The 14,599-nt window shown below is 41.4% G+C and overlaps 1 pseudogene; it reads right to left on the bottom strand.

Moving 5' to 3' along the window:
* Positions 1 to 7,111: 7,111 nt before the first annotated feature.
* Positions 7,112 to 8,328, bottom strand: LOC101019108 (annotated as a pseudogene).
* Between the last annotated feature and the right edge of the window lie 6,271 nt (positions 8,329 to 14,599).

Genomic DNA, 14,599 nt, shown 5'->3' with positions numbered 1-14,599 from the left:
CTATGAGACAGATGGTTGCTGTTTTAAGTTACTCAGTTTTGGGGGTAATGTGTTCCACAGTAAGTGATAACTAATAAAATCACCCTGTATGTACTAGACAATGTTCCAGGCACTGAGGATGTAATGATGAACAGTACAGACACAATCCATGCGCTCATGTGGCACTTACATTCTAATAGGGATGACAGAATATAAACAAGTAAAGGAAGAAATAAAGCGAGGTAGCAATACATACTCTAAGAAATACAAAGCCAGCCCAGGCACAGTGGCTCACACCTGCAATCCCAGTGCTTTGGGAGGCCAAGACAGGCAGATCACTTGAGGTCAGAAGGTTGACACCAGCCTGGCCAATGTGGTGAAACCCTCTCTCTACTAAAATACAAAAATTAGCCAGCAGTGGTCGTGCACACCTATAATCCCAGCTACTCGGGAGGCTGAGGCAGGAGAAACACTTGAACCTGGGAGGTGGACGCTGCAGTGAGCCAAGGTCACGCCACTGCACTCCAGCCTGGACAACAGAGTGAGACTCACTCTCAAGAAGAAAAAAAAAGAAAGAAATACAAAGCCAGATGGAGATATAGAGAGTTCCTAGGGATTGAAGAAGAGACATGGTGGTGAAGCATTTTTAGATAGGATGTAGCTTTAAGTAGAGACCTGAATGATATGAAGGAAGAATTATACCATTATGTGATGGAATAGTTTTGGTTTTTGTGGTGGTCATTGTTTTTTCAGGCAGATGAAATAAAAAATGTAAAGACTCAAAGGCAGAAAAAAACTTGACATATTCCAGGAGCAGTCAGAAAGCCAGTGTGGCTTGGGAGGAGGAACCAGAAAGAGTGGTATGCAATAGGGTCTGTGAGTAGCAAGACAGACCATATCCCTTCCCTTTCTGAACCCAGCCAAAGTCAACCACTGAAAAGGGAGTAACACCCATGTTCTTTACTGTGAGCCACAAAGCCTCTCTCTCTGCCTCATCCCCTACCATGCTACCCACCTCGGTTATTGCATTCTGGGCGCATGGGCCTTTGGTTAGCATTTATCACGTCCAAAAATACCTTGTTAATTTTCTTACATACTTGTTTATTTTGTGTTTTCTTTTTTTCTTTTTTTTTTTTTTTTTTTTGAGACAGAGTCTCACTCTGTTGCCCAGGCTGGCGTGCAGTGGCGCGATCTCGGCTCACCGCAAGCTCCGCTTCCCGGGTTCACGCCATTCTCCTGCCTCAGCGTCCCAAGTATCTGGGACTACAGGCGCCTGCCACCACGCCCGGCTAATTTTTTTGTATTTTTAGTAGAGATGGAGTTTCACCGTGTTAGCCAGGATGGTCTCGATCTGCTGACCTCGTGATCCACCAGCCTCGGCCTCCCAAAGTGCTGGGATTACAGGCGTGAGCCACTGCACCTGGCCTGTTTTCTTCTTTTTATTTTAAATTTTTTATTTTTGTGGGTACACAGTAGGTGTATATATTTACGGAGTATATATGTTATTTCGATACAGGCATGTAATGTGTTAATAGTCACATTGGGATAAATAGAGTATACATTACCCCAAGCATCTATCATTTATTTATGTTACAAACATTTCAGTTATATTCCTTATTTTTTAATATACAATAAATTGTTGTTCAGTATAGTCACCCTATTGTGTTGTTAAATACCAGATCTTATTCATGCTAATACATTTTCTTTTTTAAAAAATCTAACTACATTTTCATACCCATTAACATTCTCCTACCCCTTGCTCCCACTCCCCTTCCCAGCCTCTGATAACCATCACTCTACTATTTCCATGAGTTCAGTTGTTTCCATTAGCTCCCACAAATGAATGAGAACATGTGAAGTTTGTCTTTCTGTACCTAGCATATTTCACTTAACATAATATCCTCCAGTTCTATCCATGTTGTTTCAAATGACAGGATCTCATTCTTTTTTATGGCTGTATAGTACTCCATTGTGTATATGTATCACATTTCCTTTATTCATTCATCTATTAATGGATGCTTAGGTTAACTTTAAATCTTGACTATTGCAAATAGTGCTGCAAGAAACATGGGAGTGCAGGTATCTCTTCAATATACTGATTTTCTTTCTTTTGGGGATATACCTAGCAGTGGGATTGTCAGATCATATGGTAGTTCTATTTCTGTTTTTTGAGAACCTCCATATTGTTCTCCATAGTGGCCGTACTAACTTCATGATTGTTTATTTTGTCTCTTCCTATTACAGTGTAAGCTCCACCAGAGCAGCAGACTCTCATAAAGCCTTGTGGGTTGAATGAAAGGAGTGTCATCCCTTAAGACATTGGCAACAAAATCATCGCCTGACATATTCTACTACAAGTGCCTGCAGTAACCTATGCATAGAGGGGCAAATGAACTCCCACAGGAAGGTGAACAATCCCTGAACCAGAGATAATTGGAACTCTGGCAGTTTGAGTGGACACTCAGTCACACACTCACACACTCACTCACAGGGTTATGCAATTCCAAAAATTATGTGTTTGGCTCCAGGCAGATACATTTTTCCCCTCTAAGTCCAAAATAAAGATAGAAATGCATACATCTAACAGACTATGATGGCAGAACTATTTTTCTTAAAAGGATGTGTAATTTATCATACTATCAAATACCAGAATAAGATACTTAATATTATGAGAAGCTTTCAGAGCAAAATGCAAATCCTGTCATTTACTTCCTATGTGACTTAGGCAAGCTACTTAACCTCTCTAAACTTCAGTCTCTTCATCTGTAACTAAGGAGATTCTAATACATACTTACAATGGCATCGTTGTAAAAATTCAATTAGATTCCAGAAAGTTCTCAGACAAACAAAAATAAAAACGCTGAGTGTCAAATGATCACAGGAGCCAAATGAAAGAGCTCCCAATGGCTAACCCTGGAACATTTTAAACAACAAAATAAATGAAATAGCATTGGACTATATAACTCAAAGTGAAAAATAAATATCCATAATTCTATGGTGATATAAATAATAATTAAATAAGTAAATGTATGGGGAAGAAGAGACAAATCTCCCATGCAGAAGAACTTTAAATAATTTATGTAGATACTCAGCTCTCAAAGAGAGAGACCATAACCCTTCAGTCTTTAAGTGTGGGCTACGCATAGTGACTTCCTTCCAAAGCGTACAGTATCAAAACAAGGGTTGAGGGAAGAGTAACTTTATGGTGAAGAGACCTAACAAATGCTACTTTAGCCTGGTGATCAAGTTCAACATCAACAGTGATGAATCATGTTGACACTATGTAATATGACAAAAGTGGTACTTTACCTCTGTTTTTCCTCCCTAAAACCTGTAACACCAGTCTAATCATGAGAAAAATATCCAGTTAATTTCTGTGTGTGTGTGTGTGTGTGTGCGTGTGTGTTGAGACAACCGAGTCTCGCTCTGTCACCCAGGCTGGAGTGCAGTGGCATGATCTCGGCTCACTGCAAGCTCCGCCTCCCAGGTTCATGCCATTCTCCTGCCTCAGCCTCCCGAGTAGCCGGGACTACAGGTGCCTGCCACCACGTCCGGCTAAATTTTTTTGTATTTTTAGTAGAGATGGAGTTTCACCGTGTTAGCCAGGATGGTCTCAATCTCCTGACCTCGTGATCTGCCGCATCAGCCTCCCAAAGTGCTGGGATTACAGGCCTAAGCCACCGTGCCTGGCCTCAGTTAATTTCAATAGAGGTGCATCCTACACAATAATTGACCAGTACCCTTCAAAACTTTCAAGGAAAAATGAGGAAAGTCTGAAAAACTGTCCCAGGCAAGAAGAGCCTAAAAAAAACATAACGTTGGCTGGGCACGGTGGCTCACGCCTGTAATCCAGCACTTTGGGAGGCCGAGGTGGGCAGATCACGAGGTCAGGAGATTGAGACCAGCCTGACCAACATGGTGAAACCCCATCTCTACTAAAAATACAGAAATCAGCCAGGTATGGTGGTGGGCACCTGTAATCCCAGCCACTCAGGAGCCGGGCATGGTGGTGGGTGCCTGTAATCACAGCTACTCAGGAGCCTGAGGCAGGAGAATCAGTTGAACCGGGGAGATGGAGGTTGCAGTGAGCCGAGATCATGCCATTGCACTACAGCCTGGGCGACAGCCTGGCACTACAGCCTGGGCAACAAAAAAATAAATAAATAAAAATTAAAATTAAAAATAATATAATGCAACCTAATGATTATTAGATACCTAATGTTCCAGGGATGGGATACTGAAACAGAGAAAGACATTAGATAAAAACAAAGAATATCTGAATAAACTGTAAACTTTAGTTATTAATAATATATCAGTATTGGTTCATTAATTGTGGCAAAGGTACCATGCTAATCTAAGATGTAAATAATAGGGGAAATTATGGTTGTGGGGGTGGAGTCTATGAGAACTTTCAGTGCTATGCTCTCAATTCTTCTGTATATTTAAAACTATCCTAGAAAATTGAAGCCATCCAGACGCGGTGTCTAACACCTGTAATCCTAGCACTTTGGGAGGCCGAGGCAGGTGGATCACCTGAGGTCAGGAGTTCAAGACCAGTCTGGCCAATGTGGTGAAACCCTATCTCTACTAAAAATACCAAAAAAGTAGCTAAACGTGGTGGTGTGCACCTGTAATCCCAGCTACTTAGGAGGCTGAGGCAGGAGAATTGCTTGAACCTGGGAGGCAGAGGTTGCAGTGAGCCAAGATCACGCCACTGCACTCCAGCCTGGGCAACAAGCACGAAATTCTATCTTAAAAAAAAAAAAAGTTTATTTAAAAAAATGCAATTAGAAACTGTAGGTAAAATAGACATAAAGTTTTTTTTGTTTTTAAAGACGGATTGTTGCTTTATTGCCCAGGCTGGAGTGCAGTGGCACAATATCGGCTCACTGCAACCTCTGCCTCCCAGGTTCAAGCAATTCTCCTGCCTAAGCCTCCTGAGTAGCTGGGATTACAGGCACACACCACCACACCCAGCTAATTTCTGTATTTTTAATAGAGATAGGTTTTCACCATGTTGGCCAGGCTAGTCTCAAACTCCTGACCTAGTGATCCACCCACCTTGGCCTCCCAAAGTGTTGGGATTACAGGCGTGAGCCACCATACTTGGCCAGATGTAAAGTCTTTTTTTTTTTTTTGAGACAGAGTCTTGCTCTGTCGCCCAGGCTGGAGTGCAGTGGCCCACTCACTGCAATTTCTGCCTCCCAGGTTCAAGCGATTCTTCTGCCTCATTCTCTTGAGTAGCTGGGATTACAGGTGCCCACCACTGTGGCCAGCTAATTTTTGTATTTTTAGTAGAGACAGGGTTTCACCATCTTGGCCAGGCTGGTCTCAAACTCCTGACCTATTGATCCACCCACCTTGGCCTCCCAAAGTGCTGGGATTACAGGCGTGAGCCACCGCGCCCAGCCCAGATGTAAAGTCTCAGCACAGTGTCTGTTATTTATCATGGATACTGTAATGTAGGTCATCTACTCTTAGAGATCATTTGTAGTAAAATTATTATTATTTTATGGGCCTTTAAGAAAGAAAAACTGCTGCCAATTAAACTATGACAAAATGCCTTAATACTGGTCCTGTGAGATGTATAAATCAGTCATGCCAGCCTCCCATTGCTTTGAAACAACTTCATCACTTATGACTGTCTTACTTTCTTCCATCTCGTAAAGAATTTAGTCATTCCTTTGTAGAAAAAATTATGAAATTAGTTACTCCCTGAATGACAAATATTTGCTTCACTAAATATCAAATGTATGTCCCACTGCTCTGTGTCTGTCCTTTCCTCATAAACAACAAATTTGTGTTTCAACAAAAAGTTGCAATACCACTTTTTCTTTTTTCTTTTTCTTTTTTTTTTTTTTTTTTTTGAGATAGGGTTTCACTCCGTCACCCACACTGGAGTGCAGGAGCACAATCATAGCTCCTCACCGCAGTCTCAACCTCAAAGGCTCAAGGGATCCTACTGCCTCAGCCTCCTGAGCAGTTGGGACTACAGGTGTGTGATAATTTTGGTATTTTTGGTAGAGACCAGGATTTCGCCATGTTGCCTAGGCTGGTCTTGAACTCCTGGGCTCAAAGTGATCATGCCCACCTTGGCCACCCAAAGTGCTGGGATTACAGGCGTGAGCCACAGTGCCAAGTCACCATCTTCATCTGAACATTTTAAACAGCAATTAAACCCAACACCTGTAGTACTAACAATGCACATAACTGAATTAAAGTGACATAAATTTGAACAATTATGATCAAGTTTACCTGTGCAAGTCAAAGACAATTAGGTCACAAATGCTGCCTGGCAGATAGTAATTTTAACCTGTCATGCATGATAAAATATAAGTGACATCCTAATTTCAGAAATGTTGGCACCGCAGTGGCTCATGCCTGTATCCCAGTACTTCGGGAGGCTGAGGCGGGTGGATCACCAGAGGTCAGGAGTTCAAGACCAGCCTGCCAACATGGTGAAACCCTGTCTCTACTAAAAATACGAAAATTAGCCAGGCATGGTGCCATGCACCTGTAATCCCAGCTACTTGGGAGGCTGAGGCAGGAGAATCACTGGAACCCGGGAGGCGGAGGTTGCAGTGGGCCAAGATCACACCATTGTACTTCAGCCTAGGCAATAAGAGAGAAACTCTGTCTCAAACAACAACAACAAAAACTACTGGGTGTGGTGGTGTGCACCTGTAGTCCCAGTTACTCAGGAGGCTGAAGTGGGAGGATCACTTGAGCTGGAGAGGTGGAGGTTGCAGTGAGCTGAGATCCGGCCACTGTACTCAAGCCTGGCTGACAGAAGGAGACCCTGTCTCAAAATAAATAAATAAAATAACTAAAAAGTAATTTCAGAAATGTTAAAATGTGGAAATGAAAAGTGTAACTGGCCAGGCACGGCGGCTTACGCCTGTACTCCCAGAACTTTGGGAGGCTGAGGCGGGCAGATCATTTGAGGTCAGGAGTTCGAGACCAGCCCGGCCAACATGGTGAAACCCTGTCTGTACTAGAAATACAAGATTTAGCCAGGTGTGGTGGCACACGCCTATAATCCCAGCTACTCGGGAGGCTGAGGCACGATAATCGCTTGAACCCGGGAGGCAAAGTTTGCAGTGAGCCAAGATTCCACCACCGCACTCCAGCCTGTGTTACAGAGTGAGACTCCATATCCAAAAAAAAAAAAGAAATGTGTACCTTAGAGGGTTTAGATAAGTGACTGTGGTACAGCCATAAAATGGAATAATACATTGCAGCATTAAAATGAATAAGATAGACCTTTTTTTTTAAAAAAAGCTTTTAGTTTATTAATCTTCTCGTGAAAAATCCACAACAACCACAGATAACATCATTGCAGCACCTTTACTCCTTCGGCTTTTTGCCAGCACCAACGTTAGCTTTTGCGGTCCCCTGACTGTCTTCATTCTGTCCTTGCGTTCCTTTCATTGGCTTCTTGAGGTCTTTTTCTTCTCATACAGGCCATGTCTTGCAAGTCGATGTTTGGGTTCATTTTTCTTTGCATAACCCAGGGAATCATAAATCATGCCAAAGCCAGTTGTCTTGCCACCACCAAAATGAGCTCTGAATCCAAATACAAAGATGTCATCTGGTATGGTCTTGTACATTTTGGCTTGTTTTCCCTGAATTTCTGTGTTAGGCACTGTTGCCTTCCCAGAGTGAAGGACATCAATGACCATTTGTTTCCTCTGAAGTAGTCAGCTGGACATGAACTTTCTAGTGCGCATAGTTACTGTGTCACTCATGATGACAGTCTATCCGCAGAAAGCCAGGGAGAAAAAGAACAGATAGACCTATTTTTATTTACATAAAAAGATACCTGAGACATGTTTAAAAAGTAAGTCACATATGATCAATTTCTGTAAAATAAAGACTAATAAATATACTAATGTTAATATACGCACAAAAAGATATATGAATTTGTGAAAATAATATGTTTTGCTTACATAATCAGTAAAGAAAAAAGAATATAAGCAATCAGTAAATCTTTGAATAAATTTAATAATATTCACTGGTAAAATTTCTTCATTTTAAAAATGGTTTTAAGCAAAACAAGTTAACTGTACCAGGATCGGTTCTAGGTGTTTTCCGATGCATTCTCTTAGCTAACAATGATAACAAAAGCTGACTAACCACTTAACACAAGGAGTGGTTAAGGGAAATTCCTGCATAGCATAAAATTTTGAGCTAGATCTCTAGGCCAAATTTATTTAGTACAGTTATGGTATAAAGGATGATAAGCAATTATGATCTAGGCCAGGCTCAGTGGCTCATGCCTTTAATCCTAGCACTTTAGGAGGCTAAGGCGGGTGGATCACCTGAGGATAGGAGTTCGAGACCAGCCTGGCCAATATGGTGAAACCCTGTCTCTACTACAAATACAAAAAATTAGCTGGGCTTGCTGGCATGTGCCCATAATCCCAGCTACTCAGGAGGCTGAGGCACAAGAATTGCTTAAACCCCGGAGGCAGACGTTGCAGTGAACTGGAATTTCACCACTGCGCTCCAGCCCGGGTGACAGAGAGAGCCTCCATCTCAAAAAAAAAAAAAAAAAGTATCTGAAAGACTGTACTAATTTGTAACCCATCTTATTTTTTTTTTTTTTTTTTAAATTTAATTTTTTTTTGTTTGTTTGTTTTTGTTTTTTTTTTTAATTTATTTATTATTATTATACTTTAAGTTGTAGGGTACATGTCGGGCACGATGGCTCATCCTTATAATCCCAGCACTTTGGGAGGCTGAGGTGGGTGGATCATCTGAAGTCAGGAGTTCAAGACCAGCCTGGCCAACATGGTGAAACCCCTGTCTCTACTAAAAATACAAAAATTTGCCAGGCATGGTGGTGCACGCCTGTAGTTCCAGCTACCTGGGAGGTTGAGGCAGGAGAATCGCTTGAACCCAGTAGGTGGAGGTTGTAGTGAGGTGTGATCACACCACTGCACTCCAGCCTGGGCAATAGAGTGAGACTCTGTCTCAAAAATAAATGAATAAATAATGTGTAACCCATCTTAAAACACCATTTTGTGAAATATTATGCTGCTATAAAAATACACTAATTTGTTTATGTTTTTGAGACAGAGTCTTGCTCTGTTGCCCAGCCTGGAGTGTAGTGGCACAACTTCGGCTCACCACAGCCTCCACTCCCAGGTTCTAGCAATTCTTGGGCCTCAGCCTCCCAACTAGCTGGGATTACAGGCACATATCACCACACATGGCTAATTTTTTATATTGTTTTGTTTTGTTTTGTTTTGCTTTTTTGAGACAGAGTCTCACTCTGTCACCCAGGCTAGAGTAGAGTGGCCCAATTTCGGCTCACTGAAACCTCTGTCTCCTGGGTTCAAGCGATTCTCCTGCCTCAGCCTCCTGAGTAGCTGGGATTACAGGTGTGCACCACCATGCCTGGCTATTTTGTATTTTTAGTAGAGACGGTGTTTCACCATGTTGGCCAGGCTGGTCTCAAACTCCTGACCTCAAGAGATCCATCCGCGTTAGCCTCCCAAAGTGCTGGGATTACAGGCATGAGCCACCACACTCAGCCAATTTTTTGTATTTTTAGTAGAGACAGGGTTTCACCATGTTGCCCAGCTGGTCTCGAACTCCTAAACTCAAGCAATCTGCCCTCCTTGGCCTCCCAAAGTACTAGGATTACAGGCATGAGCCACCATGCCTGGTCAAGAATACACTAATCTAACTCAAGGATTTAGACAAATATGTGCTATCCTTAAAGAACAGACAAAAAAGTTCTATCCTATTTCCACTTAAGAGAAGTGAGTCAATCAATGGCCAAAGGACAGAAAATGTGCTTAGCAGAACCAGTTTTGTTCACGTTAGTTCAGTCTCTCTGTTGGTCCTGAATATTTAAAGAACGAATGGACTTTCATACTGATTCTCTACTAGAACCTCATCATATTACTTATACACAGACACACATAGGCATCTATGTGCATGCACACACATCCAACTTGCTTATTCCCACTATTACACCAGTACTCACTCATCTAGAGCTGATAAAACACCAAATTATATGGGCACCCATCTAAGCAAATTAGGAAGTGTTGCTTTTCCTGCATTTGCAAAACAAATCCAACATTTTAAAAACACAGCCTAACACTGTTTGAGCTTTTGAAATGAGGAAACAGATGACTAGCTTAAGGAAATCCTAGACCAGATATTTATAAGTTCCAAAGATATCACAGTTGTTGTGCTTCTTTTTAAAACAAGCCTTTTCTAAAGAAGAATTATGACTAATTAAATATGACTGCATGAGCATATGCAGGAAATTTGATAAAAATCCAACAAATTAGGGCACAGTCCAGGAAAATCTCTTGGGGGTTATGTTCCTTGCAAGTAGATAAACATCTTTCTTTCTAAAGGTTAATGTTCTTTAAAGAGTTCAAAACTGGCATCATAGGAAGATGGTGCCATTTTGTACGTGACATTTTTGCTATTCCTTTCTTGTCAAAATAGAAAAATATTCAGAAAAGTAAAGGAAATTAACTTGTAAACACTGAGTGTAGAGGAGAGTTTAAATTTTTTTTTTTTTTTTTTTTTTTGAGACAGAGTTTCACTCTTGTGGCCCAAGCTGGAGCACAATGACTGCAACCTCCACCTCCCAGGTTCAAGCGATTCTTCTGCCTCAGCCTCCCAAGTAGCTGGGATTACAGGCATGCGCCACCACACCCGGCTAATTTTGTATTTTAGTAGAGACAGGGTTTCTCCATGTTGGTCAGGCTGGTGTCGAACTGCTGACCTCAGGGATCCGCCCACCTCAGCCTCCCAAAGTGCTGGGGTTACAGGCATGAGCCACACCCCCTATCCCGGCCTAATTTTTTTTTTTTTTTAAGAGAAGGTCTCGCTGTGTCACTGAGGCTGCAGTGCATTGGCATGATCACAGCTCACTGCAGCCTTGATCTTCCAGGCTCAAGCAATTCTTCCACCTCAACTATCTAAGCACCTAGGACCACCTGTATGCTCTGTCACGCCCCATTCTGCTAATTAAAAAACAAAATTTTTTTTGTAGATACGAGGGTCTTGCTATGTTACTCCAACTCCTGGGCTCAAACTATCCTCCCACCTCAGCCTCCCAAAATGCTGGGATTTTAAGTGTGAGCCATGCACTCAGGCCTTAAATTTTTTTTTTTTTAATCCTGAATCACAGGATCAAAAATAAACTAATTCTCTGGATATTATTTTGCTTGCTACAACAAAAGTTTGCTTAAAGATTTTGCAGGCCGGGCATGGTGGGTCATGTCTATAATCCCAGCTACTTGGGAGGCTGAGGCAGGAGGATGGCTTGAGAGACCCTGTCTTAAAAAACAAACAAACAAACAAAAAAACTGCAGATCACAACTGCTGTAATGCAAACAAAAGTATCTATAGCTCAGTAGGGTTTAACTTCTTATCAAATGTTATAGAATACTTCTATTTGCTCCTGAATACTGGGTTCCATTACTGCTTTGCATCTGTCTCTGGGAATTATGTTACAAAAGGCCCAGCTTTGCTTATGTATTACTTTGTTTCACTATTTTCCAGTTCTTAATATAATATGCTGTTAAGGCCCACATGCAGGAAAAAGACAAATCACTGAAAATGACAAAGTATCAAGTAGAAGGGTCATGTAGTGAACAAATTAAAAGGATTATTTTATTTCATAGCACCATCACAATAAAAACCATAATATACCCTTTTTTCCTTCATTTCTCCAAGAAAAAAACTATATCCTTATAAATAATGATGTACTCTATTGTAAAAGAAGATATTGTATTAAATAAACTTCAACTGATAATCTTTACCTTAGAGCTACACAATTCCCACTTTCCCTTATACTATAAACATTCATAATAAGAAATTGAAATTTTCATAGAGACAGATTTTAACTCACTTTTAACATGAATTTTTTAAGGTTAGGGACTCAGGCCAGGCATGGTGGTTCATGCCTGTAATCCTAAAAATTTGGGAATCTGAGGTGGGCGGATCATTTGAAGTCAGAAGTTTGAGACCAGCCTGGCCAACATGGTGAAACTCTGTCTCTATTAAAAATACAAAAAATTAGCTGGGCGTGGTGGTGTGTGCCTGTAATCCCAGCTACTCAGGAGGCTGAGGCAGAAGAATCACTTGAACCCAGGAGGCAGAAGTTTCAGTGAACTGAGATTGTGCCATTGCACTCCAGCCTGGACAACAGAGCAAGACTCTGTCTCAAATAAATAAACAAATAAATAAATAAATAAAAATAAAGATCAGGGACTCATACATAAAAGGCTAATTTCCTTCATATAAATATGTGCCTCACACAAATCATTAAGAGACTGCCTTCATTCAAAAATGGACAAAAGTATTAATATTTATACTGCAGACATGCTCATACATTTGTGAAATAATGTGTATATATAAGTAGTTCTTTGTACCATTTTTTATAACAGCAAAGGATTATAAATAACCCAGAAATAAATTATGGCATATCCATACAATGGAATACTGTGGAGCTGTAAAATAAAAATGAAGCAGCTTTCTATGTAGCAATATGGAACAACTACCAAGCTACATACTGAAGAAAGCAAGGTCTAAATGATGTGCATAATATGCTGCCATTAGTGTGGAAGGTAAAGATTTATGGATAATTGTAAACAATCTGAAAATACAATATCTCTGAAAGAATATTTAAGTAACTAGTAACTGTGCTCTCTCCAGGAAATGCACTGGGTAAGAAAGCACCAGGGGAAGAAGGGATATTTACTTTTCACTGTGCTGTATATTCTTTTTCATCCTTTGAAGATATCACCAGGAGGATGTGACTTTAATTTCCCAAAGGATTGGTGGCACTGATCTGAGGATTGTGGAAGAGACTGTCAGCTACTATTCCTACTCAGTCCTACTGAGTTACAAAGATGGGCTGTGGCAGCAGCCAAAGGCTTGAAGATCAACAGGCAGGTCTTCAAGAAGCTGTTCTCCATTTCACCTTCGTAGAGCCCTTTGCAGAGCCTTTTTTTTTTTTTTTTAAATATATATATATATAGTGCTTTTTATTTCCTCAAAAAACTCCTAGTCTAGCCAGGCACAGTGGCTCACACCTGTAATCCCATCACTTTGGGAGGCTGAGGCAGGTGGATCACCTGAGGTCAGGAGCTGGAGGCCAGCCTAGCTAACATGGCAAAACCCCGTCTCTATTAAAAATGCAAAAATTAGCCAAGTGCGGTGGCGCACACCTGTAGTCCCAGCTACTCAGGAGGCTGAGACAGGAGAATCTCTTGAATCCAGGAGGCAGAGGCTGCACTGAGCCAAGATTGCACCACTGCACTCCAGCCTGGGTGACAGAGCAAGGCTCAGTCTCAAAAACAAACAAACTGAAAAAGCTCCTAGTCTATCCTACCCCAAGAAATGCATCCTTCATCTTTAGTGAAAAAAGGGATTGTCCAAATTTTAAAGTTTTAAAACCCATTTTAAGTCAACATTTTTTGCAGAATGTATTTTTCTGTATTAGTTTATTTTATTTATTTATTTATTTTGAGGCAGGTTGTTGCTCTGTCACCCAGGCAGAGTATAGTAGTGCCATCACGGCTCATTGCAGCCTTGACCTCCTGGGATCAAGCAATCCTCCTGCCTCATTTTTTATTTTTTATTTTTTTCAGATGGAGTCTCACTCTGTTGTTCAGGAGTGTAGTGGTGTGATCTTGGCTCCGTGCAACCTCCACCTCCCGGGTTCAAGCGATTCTCCTGGCTTTGCCTCCCAAGTAGCTGAGTTTACAGGTGGTACGTGCCACCATGTCCAGATAATTTTTTTGTATTTTCAGTAGAGATGGGGTTTTACCATGTTGGCCAGGCTGGTCTTGAACTCCTGACCTCAAGTGATCCATTCACCTCAGCCTCTGAAAGTGATGGGATTACAGGCATGAGCCACCACACCCGGCCTTTTCAAAATGTTTTGTAGAGACAAGGTCTCACTATGTTGCCCGGGCTGGTCTCCAACTTCTGGGCTGAAATGGTCCTTCCACCTCAGCCTTCCAAAGTGCTGGGATTAGAGGCGTGAGCCACCACATCTGCCTATCTAGTTTTTAATTTGTATACATTCATGGGGCACAAGTGCAATATTGCTACATTGGTATAGTGCATTGTGGTAAAGTCAGGGCCTTCAATACGTCTGTCACTGGAGCAACACACATTGTACCCACCAAGCAACCACCCATCATCCATCCCCCTCCCACCCCTCCATCCTTCTGAGTCTCCACTGTCCATCTACATACATTTATTTTATAAGTTCATTTACATTTATAGTATTTACTCTTATCAAGTCAATCATGGAGAACAATAAAGTCTAAAGTCATATTGATGAATGTATAAAATAGAAATCGGGAATTATGTGTAATCATTTGTCTTACATCTGCCTCTGCTTCAAATTTTTTTGTTGTTTGTTTGTTTTTTGGTGGGTTTTTTTTGTATTGTTTTTTGAGACAGGGTCTCACTCTGTCGCCCAGGCTGGAGTGCAGTGGCACGATCTCAGCTCACTGCAACCTCTGCTTCCCAGGCTCAAGGGATCCTCCCACCTTAGCCTCCTCCGAGTAGCTGGGACTATAGGCATCCGCCTCCATGCCCAGATAATTTTTTTTGTTGTTGAGACGGGGAT

The sequence above is a fragment of the Papio anubis genome, chromosome 12 (genome assembly GCF_008728515.1).
Source record: "Papio anubis isolate 15944 chromosome 12, Panubis1.0, whole genome shotgun sequence".
Classification (NCBI taxonomy): Eukaryota; Metazoa; Chordata; class Mammalia; order Primates; family Cercopithecidae; genus Papio; species Papio anubis.
The sequence above is the reverse complement of the archived record's forward strand: the minus strand, read 5'-3'. Positions and strand labels throughout refer to the sequence as shown.